This window comes from Oculina patagonica, chromosome 2, assembly GCF_052425735.1.
Source record: "Oculina patagonica isolate OP01 chromosome 2, crgOcupat, whole genome shotgun sequence".
NCBI lineage: Eukaryota > Metazoa > Cnidaria > Anthozoa > Scleractinia > Oculinidae > Oculina > Oculina patagonica.
Genome location: NC_135759.1, coordinates 6,700,184 through 6,711,001, shown reverse-complemented (window position 1 = coordinate 6,711,001; position 10,818 = coordinate 6,700,184).

Genomic DNA, 10,818 nt, shown 5'->3' with positions numbered 1-10,818 from the left:
GCCAATAAATTTTATATACGTATCCACAATTTCACCTCCACTCGCTATAACCTACGATCTTTTTGGTACCAAACAAATACGCCGCCATCTTGGCCTGGTAAGAGCGTGACGTCAAAACTCAGCCTGAAGTTGGCAGGAAAAAACTGAACTCCTCATTTTTTGTATTGCTTTTGTTTGTCAACTGTGGCACATTTTCTCAGAGCTAAAAAAGGGGTTATTTACTCTTCCATAAAAATACGGACAAAAAATTGTTCTATAAGACTGCTTCAATAATAGAAGGCATCTCCTGCGGGAATACCCACAAAAATAGAAAACAGACGAATTTTATCTTTGTCCAAAGCGAAGGGCGAAAATAAGGAAAGAATGGAGGTAGTCATTTTGCTACCGTGTTTTCTCATACACCTCCGCGTTTATTTCAAACTTGGCGGGGTCCGGTGTTTAACGAAGTGCTTCTGTTTTTGTCCTTCTCGTCCCGGCCTCTCTGGGTCTCCGGAAAGTCGGCGGCTGGATTTAACTAGATCGCATCCTCCCAGTATTTCACTAAAAAAAGTCTCATATACGAACGCGAACTGCCTCCCTTTTCGCTACTTGACAGTCGCCCGACTCCCGACTGACCCGGCGAGGGCCGGGGAGGCACAATAAGCATTAGCATGGGGAGAAGTAGGGCTATCTGGGCGTCGGTCTGACCATCGGCCTTTGTGGGTGCTGTCTGTGTCAGTCTCCCGTTTTTCCCTTTTGGCGGATTCACGACCGCTCTTAGCTCTCGTCACGCCTCCCAGGTCGGTGGCGGCGCACGGGGGCGTGGTGTCTTTCTTGGGCATCTGTGCTCTCCTCTTTGCTGGTCGACGTGAGGGAGTCTCACCGTCATGAGGTGTCACGGAACAATGTTCGGTCGCTCAGAGCTTGGTCATATTTGGCATGGTGCTGGCAAACACTGTGAGGGCCTCGACAGGGTTACAAGTTTTTATCAAAACTTTTTTGGTCAGGGGAAGTAGAGTGGTGGAAATAAAAAGCAAGAGAAAGAAAGGGAGCAAAAAAAGGAAACAATTTCGAAAAAAAAAAAAAAGTCAATTTTGCTGCGCATGCACTGAATAATTTTTATGGTCTCTCAATCTTCTGTGTGGAAGTGCTTTTAGCGTTAGGGAAATTCAGGATCGTACATCAAAAATTCACTTTACGGTAGAAAAAACCAGTTTTTGGAGAAATTCAGCACTGAAAGGGTTAAGACACGGTCATCGTGTTTCGGTGACACTTCTTAACACGGTCATCCTGACACAGTCACCGTGTTAATGCGTGCAAATGTTAACATGATGGCCGTGTCAACAAACCCTTACTTCTCCGGGGAGTAAAATTATCGAGCAATTTCATCACTGTTGTTCGTACTTACCAGGGAAGCCTAGTTGTTTCCAATTTCATAAGAGAAAGTTCGAACATTCTGATATTTTACACCAGAAACTTCCCGTTTATTCACTTTGTTAGTCAAAATTACGGACGATTTATGACTTCGGTGTTAAACTGAGCTATTTACACCAGTATTCGTGAACAACGAAGCACGACTCGACGTGACCTTCTTCACTTTCCAGGAATTAAAATTCTTGTACGTTTTGGATACTCAATCGAAAATTTTTAGTGGAAGTTTAAAAGTCAAGCCGTTCGAGCTTGAACGATCAATCATTCGCTCCAAGCGGCTGAGACTTAGAACACGAAACAATATTTTCGACCCAGGGATCCCTCGGTCGGACAACGACGCTTTGTCACTTTCCTGCTTCTCAGATTCGGCAAAATATAATGTTATTACAGCTTGCTGGGTTCGTTGCGCTTTTGCGAGTCAAACTTTGTTGACCTCGAGTAGTTCATATTTGGCTCAGTCTATCGAGCGAGGAAAAAATCCTGAGCGAAAAACTAGAGGCCGTGTTTTTAGCTTTTTGCTTAATGGAATAAGCGAAAAAGGGATTGCATGAAGTCTACAAACTTTGCTAAACACGTAGCTCGTCAAACTTGTGATACTTCCAATTTCTTTTCGTAATGTTTCGCTCTAAAGACGATCGTCAGATCTACTTTTTGAATGTACTCGGTTTATGCTTTGCATAAAGCAATGAAATCAGTGTGTTTCCTTGCTGTCTTTTCTACGTCAAAGCAAACGACGCTACAAAAAGCTGGGCATTATTTAGGTGATATCCAGTTTCCCTGCCCCTAATTTTTCTTTCATTGTACATTTTTATAACGTTTTTCCACAAAGTTCGTGCACACTTTTGCATCAAATTGTTACAAAGTTCGAGGCAAGGACCCGAGGGGTTTAAATTCCTGCGTTAAAAAAAAAAAAAAATACAGAGGTTGATAATAGGATTTTCTTTTGGATGTCCGCTTACGGGAGCTTAGAAACAAAGAAAAGGGCTAAGTCGTAATCTCTGAAAGTGTCTGTGACCGCTTACGAGAATGTAAAAATAGGGAGTTTGTATCGGAGTAAAAAACGGCGTTTCAAACAAGGCGGTCGTAAGTAAGGCTGTCCGCTTACGAGAGTATCCGTTAAGAAAGCTTAAATTGTTATAACCACTCCCTTATGGAAGCCCTTTGCAACATCACGTGACCTCGTCAATCGCTATAAACGGAATAAGTGCAAAGGCAAGGTATAGCAAAAATGATGTCGTATACAGTGAACACTCGAACCAAGTCACTTGACCAATCATTGAGAACAAAAACTGATGACTTGAAGCAACATTTTTCGAGTAAAATGTAATAATTATGATTCTTTGCAACCAAAAATGGGATCTGTAGAGTGTATATAATAAAGTGGAGTCGATAGTAAGCAAATTCAAGTAAAACCGACTTACATTTGCCTTCACTTGTCTACAAAAAGCGACAAATTGTTGTAGAGCTGTTGTCTGAATGCTTTTAAATCATTGGTCTGTTTACGAAAAATAAACGATTTGAATAAAAGTGGCCCGGTTCGAGTTGTCGCACTGTAATAATCGCTTATAATCTTCAGCATGTTATGATTTAATTTTAATCTTGCCACAACTTGTTTACAGGGACTTTTCTGCAAACGCTATTACATCTTTACATAGTGAGGTGTTCAATAGTGTAACAGACCTGGAGATACTGTAAGTACTATAATCCCACAACAGTACTCTCAGCAGTCACGCTTTCTATTTAACTCTTCATTAATAACCTCAGAACAATTTAACTTTGACTGTTCCATTGGGTTTATTTTTTACTTCTCCGTGGATAACGTTTTGACACGCGTTTTTTTTTTAGCCTCTGGGTGGTGGTTTTAAAAATAAAAATTCGCTCGGAATCTTTGATTGTTGCCAAACTACGCAATGATGATCACAAATCTCGAAATCTAGTGTTACACTTTTTATTTATTATTTGATATGTCAAAGATTGATTACCTGTAGAAGAAACAAATTAAAAAAATCTGCATCTCCAGAAATCGCGGACCTCCGAGTCCGCGGTTAGTATGTCCTGCGGTACATTGACCGTATAAGCGAACGCAACAATTACAAAGAAAATGTATGGAGAATGAAATGTTTAATTAAATATTTCTTGACAAATTAACAAATGTAAAAATGTGCAAGCGGAACACAATTGACTTGTGTATTAAGAACCACACTGTACAAGAATTGAAGTGCAGACATCGAATTTCATTTGTATTCATGAACGTTTTCTGTGAACAGTTTTTGAGACCTAAATTATAAGGCGTAGAGGAGGAATGAATCGCGAAAACCGAAAACTTAAAGTTTATAAACAGGGATTATCGGCAAACTGAATGTGATCGAAAAAATGTGCAAGCAGATTTGATGTAACTATACATGAATCTAACTCACCCACCGAACAATTTACATCTCCTTCCGATTAGATTTGATTTGTATTTTTGCCGTTAGAAAAACCATAAAAAATCGCATAATGTAAACACCAGTCCTGTTGAAATCGAAAACTCCGCGGTCTTTGAACTACGATATTTCAGCCGTCTGTTGCTCCAATTTTGCTGCAAGAGCCATCATTTGAAAGCTTTTTTGCTCTAGTTTTATTATCGTGCAATATTTTGGACCAGTTTTAATCCTACTACACAAAATATTCCTCTATGTAGGCCTCATTCTTGTGTATCATCGTCGATGTATATGAGCCCAAAGTCAGGCTTTCGAATCAGCGACAATTACCCAGTTTAACGAACGCTTAATGTACGATGCATCAAAACTCGCCGACTCCAATGTCCGCGATTTCTGGCGATGTAAGAGCATTTCAAAGTAAATCAAGAATTTAAATTGACGTAATAACTATCTCCTTTTGTGTAAAGGTATTTGATGGTTGCTTATATTTTATAACATAAAAGGAGCTCTGAAAGCGGCAACGATTACGAAACATTTAAAGAATAACTTTGAAAAACTGCTCTTATACACCTCAAAACAACATTATGGCGCCTAATTCATGTTCCACTGGACATTTCCAAAAATGTCTTGCAGATTTCCTCTAAACGCGGTAAGTGATCAGATCTTCAAAGTTCTTCTTTAAATGTTTTGTAATCGTTGCCGTTCTCAGAGCTCCTTTAATATGATTTAATTTTAGCAACCACCAAAGACCTTTCATAAGAAGATAAAATATTGAAAGATATTGACTGTCAATTGTGGGAAACGACAGAGTCCTGCGTAATACTGTTCCTGCCTCCTGCTTAACTTTCAAACACTGTTACAGATTTTTTTTTTTTTAATTTCGTCCAAAGGAAGTTAATTCACTATTTTTTACATGATAAAATATAAATATAAAAAGTCAGACTAGATTACGGGAAAATCGGGATTAAAAATATATGGTTTGTAGCCAGACATGATAAGATTTTAAAAATATTTTATGAAATTAAAAGTTGGCACTGGCCTAAGGAGGCTCTTGGTGTTTATTTTTTGATATGTTAAAGTTTAGTAGATTGACTAACTGTTGACGAAATTGAAGAAAAATCTGTAAGAGCGTTTTCAAGTAAATCAAGAATGAAATTTTCAGAAAAACACCGTTTTAATACAAAATAGGCGCTTTAAAATTCTTTCGTATTATTTGAGCACAGTTACTCTCACTGAAATAAAAATACTACTTACACCATCAAAGACCATTAACTAAAAGCGAATGACTTTTTGCTTTAGTTTGTTTAAACATATCGACTGCCGATTGTAGGAAATTATAAGAAAATACCAAAAACTTATTCTTGATTTACTCTAAAACGCTCTCACAGATTTTCCCAACATTTTGTGTACAGGTAGCCAATCTACTATACTTGAACATATCAAAAAAATGAATACCAAGAGTCAATCTAGATTTCGAGAAAGTCAAGCTTGTTTGAGAACAAAAGAAAACGTCAATGGTTGCTATGGTATCATTTGTGACAAAGTGACGGATAAACAGTTAATATTTGGTCTTATTCAACACATGCGCGCGCTGCCCAAATTGGTCAAGCGTTCTTCTCCGTCCAGTCCCGTCGCGGTTCGTCCTCTGTGCGGTCCATATCAGTTTCTTCTGCAAATGTGTTGTGTGGTATCCGCTCATCTCGGATTCGTCTTCCACTCCCTACGGCCTCGTCGGCTAGATCGGCGCCCGCTCGGGATATTGTTAAATATTTGATCATTATGGTGTGTTTTGGCAAAAATCGAACATTGGCTTCCTAGATTGTTTTAATTTTCAAAACAACCCCCTTGGCTAAAAATAATACATCGAGCCTCCTTAAAAGATACAGGACGTTTCGGCTACTGTTGTAGTCTTCTTTAGCAATATGTAAATTTAAAAACAGCGTCCCTGGTGTTAAATTATATATTACTGAAGAAGGCTACAGTAGTAGCCGAAACATTCTGGACATAATCTTTAAAGCCAGTGTCACCTTTTTATAAAATATTTTTCAATCAAAAACAGGCTTGTTTGAAAAAAAAAAAGAGAACACAATAATCATTGCCATGGTAACTGCTGATACTAAGAAATTGGTAAAAAATTAATCTCCATCTTCGTTATCTTGCAGTTTGGCAAAAATCGAAGATTTTGAAAACCACCACCCAGAGGCTAAAAAAAAAAACACATCGTGCCTCCCTAATTTCTACCCGATGGATTGACTACGATACTGTTAACTTCTAAGAACAACTTTGAGAACATTCTAAGGAAACACTTTGTTCATCCATGGAATTACAAGATTTAACTCGTGAAAGCCTTTGCAACGTCACGTGACCTCGTCAATCGCTAAGAATTGAAAAGCGTAATGCCACTGGAAAACAATAATGTATAAATGAAAGTTTTTTTGGCGGTGTGTCGCTTTGGAAAATAAAACTTTCTGAGTTTTCCTAAAATTTATCTAGCAACATGGGTAGGGTTGGATGATGTGTCGGAACTGAATCACCGCGGATTGCGGCTGTCCGATTTTTATTTTCGTGTTTCTGTTAATAAAAATTTGGCATTTTTACATTTTTCGTTTGATTTCTTTTGAGTACTTTGCTGGGTGTTCTGGCATGAAATTTTGATCATGGCGGATCAGATGGCGGCTGTTTTAACATCCTGAGTTGCGTGAGGACGTCACCTCCCACGGACGTACCAAGGTTTGGACGTACAATATTCCTTTTATGGTGATTGCTATCTGAAGTCTGGGGGCCCGCCCCCCCCCCCCCCCCCCCGGTCACGTAACCTGATCACGATCTGATTTATTTCATCACAATCTTTTATTTCGATTTATGACATCCATTCTGTTTAACGACCAATTTTGTGGCAAACAAGGTCACGTGACATGTTTCTGCAAAAAAAAAGGAAGAGTTCGTAGCAACAACTCTAAAAACGCCATCATCGTTTAACTTTTTTCACAGAGATATTTCAGCAAACAAAATTTCATTTTTACCAGACGGAGTGTTTGTCCCGACGAAAAATCTAGGGGGAAGAAAAAAAAAAAATTTTAAGAAAAAAACCCCGTTAGGAATGAACGTTTATTCGCTTGTCTCACGAGAGAATCGCTTTGAGATGTTGAATGTGAAGTTTCGACTGTAATACTGCTAGTCTTCATCAGGCCATGAGGTCGATTGTTTACGCGTCGCTATTTAGGCACGTTGGTTCGCTGCTATTGGTGCATTTCGAGTCTCATTATTATTCCGACTCATAGATGTTGTTCCCTCATAGGCCGGCATTGTAGTTGAACGGCTTTGTAAGTAATTGCAAAGTAACTCAATTAAATACTCCACCAAACTACACGTTTCTATTTAAGCTATAGAGTGTTACGGTCCTCAGCAGGGCGAAATCGATACGTCTAAGAACAACTATGGGCACTTATAACCTATCCACTTATTTGTTGCGCGTGCTCATTGGACAAGACGCATCACTTGATACAAAATCGGACGACGAGTATCAGCGAATATACCCCGAAAAATTAACAGTGGCGATTAAACGCGTTAGAAATTAATCGGAGGGTTATAAAAAAAATAATAAATACATAGATAAATAAATAAATAAACAAAGGGAGGTGCGGTGGCCTGATGGTTAGCGCGCTCGACTCCGAGTTCAACGGCCCGCGCCCGCGTTCGAGGCCTGGGAGGCTGCGACGGGCACTGTGGCGGGCGCTGCGTTGTGTTCTTGGGCAAGAATATTTAGGCCCATAGTTCCTCTCTCCACCCAGGTGTATAAATGGGTACCGGCGAATTTACTGCTGGAGTGTAACCCTGAAATGGATTGGCATCCCATCCAGGGGGGAGTAGCAATACTTCTAGTTGCTTAATGCTACAGTAACCGGGATAAGCTCCGGTTGTATGGCTCAGTTAGCTCGGACACAGACGTAACATTTACCACTTTTATAAATCACTTAAATCTTTTCTGGCTTGCTGGTATATTGGAGGATAATAACCTTGGCCGTAAGAGTGTCCTCGAAATTTCACAGCTCGGCAATCTTTCTTTCGACAATCTCTCAGCCCCGGGCATTATCCTCCAATATACCAACCGCCTGAAAAGGTTTATTTACTAAATTGGCCCAAGGAATATTGTTTCTTTGTTGTTTACCACAACTTTTTACGTAGCGGCATGCCAAATAAAATGAAAACAACATGAATTCATTTGCTGACATTTCTACCGCTACGAGGCGCTAATCTTTCTTTGTGTAAAACTTAATTTGTACGTGTGAAATAATGCTGTATTTCAACTACTGATCTACAAAAGAACAAGACTTATAAACAAAGCATTTCACCAAAACCTCGAACCTTCTTGTGTCCATTTGCTACTTCACCTTTCCTTCGGTACCCAATTTATTTTTCCAGCTGAAACAGTAAGAAGAGAAAAATATTTCCAAACTCCCCTCAAACGGTAACAGGAACCTGATTTTGTAGCTAGCTAATTCACCCAGCGGGCACTACCGCCTATTATAGATCACCACAAAATTTTGTCCGATTCTGATTGGTTTAAATGAATCACGTGACGCGGTAGTGTTCGTCCGCGGAGGGCACTATCAGCCCAAAGTGCACGCCCGAGAAAAAAATGCCCCAATCGATAGTGCCCGCTCATGAAATTTAAAATTTTTGTAAACAAGCGTACCTGTAGACAAAAAACCCAACCAAATTCACTGCATTCAGTGTTTTTTTTTTGTCTGTTGTTGTTTCGCTCGTTAAATTTCGCCTTTCAATTGAGTTTTAAATGGTACACCAAGAGGTATTCCATTTTAACAATAACTCGGATAACTAATTACAGTAGAAACCCGGTATCTCGAACTCGAATAACTCGAACAACCTTGAACTCGGACTAAGGCTACGTTTACACGGGACCAGTCCTGAACCGTTCCGAACCGAACCGGACCTGTTTACATGGAACCGTTTGAAGCCGATCCAGGTGTTTACACGGGACCGTTCTGGAACCGGTCCGGAACGGATCCATAACTGGACCTGTTATTTTGCAGGTCCAGTTTTGGATCCGTTCCGGACCGGTTCCAGAACGGTCCCGTGTAAACAGAAGGCCTATCCGGTCTGAAAATCGGACCGGATCCTTTCCGGACCGGTCCCGTGTAAACATAGCCCAACTTCTAGATCCTTTGGACCAACCTTTCAGTCATTTTTACTTGGTTAACTCGAACACCCCGCTAACTCGAACTGTTTTCTTTGTTTTGCTCCAGAGTTTGAGTTACTGGGGTTCAACTGTATCACAAAGTTTGATCCGAAACATTTTATTGAGTTATTTCACTTCGTGATCGACTGTTTATAATTTTGTAGCAATCGTGCGAGTCTTGCCTGTACAAGTAGTTTGTCTCTGTTAGTTTATTAAGAGCTCCTAGCTCTAAACAATGACTTCCATCTGTGGTTATGTTTGAGCTTGTCTTATGACCTTGGTTTGGACCTCCATAAAAGTTCCTGTTGATATAGTTTTATGTTCTACTAGTTTTAGTTTGAGAGAAGATAAGAACAGTGCAAGCCTAAATACGTTCGGGTTGTAGCCAGGCATGTTAAAATTCGAATTAATAAGTGCAACAAAAGTCTCTAGAGCATTATCATTAAGAATGCTCTAGAGACTTTTGTTGCACTCGGAATGTTCATTTAGTTTTTATCACACATTCGTTGCATATTGTAACAGGACGCCGTTGAACATTTGCATTTTTATCTTGCTGAAGAAGGCAACAGTAGTGGCCGAAACGTCCAAAAACAATATTTTTAGCCAGTGTCAACTTATTAACTCGAATTTTTAAGCCTAAATACCTTCATTTCAACCATCAGAAGAACAGGCATAAAATCTTTACACCAGGATAACTGCGAAAACTGACACCTATGTTTATCTTGACCTGATTTCTAGAAAATATAGATACATTTTAAGAATATTGTACAATTTCTACATATCTACTTATTTATTTTTACGTTTATGATTCGTTTATCTTGTGTTCCCAATTAGCAACAATGCTAAATACCCCCAGACACTTTAAATAAGGTTTTGTTGTTGTTTTTCTCCTGAATTTGTCATTGATCATTTGCTCTTAGTGTTTGTTATTCAAATAGGTAAATCTCTATTCTCTTTCTTAAAAAAGTCAAAGAATTGTGTCAAATTCTCCACATTAGTGCGCGGAAGATGCAAGTTTTGTTTTGCACGGGCGCACCCACCCTGCGAGCAGAGCCCTTTCTTTTCCACTGATATACTTGAGAAGAAAGGGTTCTACAAGAATCGTGTCAAATCTTTGTTGAGCTTGCGCGAGCTGAGGTTTACGTGATGCTTGTGCGTTTAGCTTGCGCGAGGACTACTTTAACTTAGCATGCGCGCGCGAAATCGCGTGTCGGATCGCACACGACAGTGTGAACAAAGTGTTTGTTTTACAAGTTCTTTTCTTCAAAAAGCATCTGAGTTCCTTCAATAAAAACACGTCAAGCACCGCTTGAGGTCGTGTTAGTGACTTTATGGTAGATATGTGCGATTTAAACCATGCAATTTCTTCTTTGTTTGCGAAAAAACGAGATCTTAAATGATCCACAAGCTGCACGCGCGCATAAACGGTAGCAGATGGCGAGAGCAATCGTCAGCTCTAGTGTTTTTGAGAGCGTACTGTGGGCTCCGTCTTGACCATCAGTTTTTCAACAAAAATTAATGCCGGCGCAGCAAAAACCGGTTTAATCCGGGCTGACCAGCCCAAACTTTGGGGCTGCGGCGACTTCAAAGAAATGACACGATTTATGCAGAGCCTCTTTCTACTTGCCAAATCTCAACCGCAGGGAAGTTAAAAGAGGCTCTGCTCGCAGGGTGGTGAGCACCATACGTTAGCTATTAAGAAAACATTTGGATTTAAATGCTTTTGTAAAAACGCGTTCGTATTTTGAACGTTACTGATGCATGCGAATAAACTACAGATACAGTTTG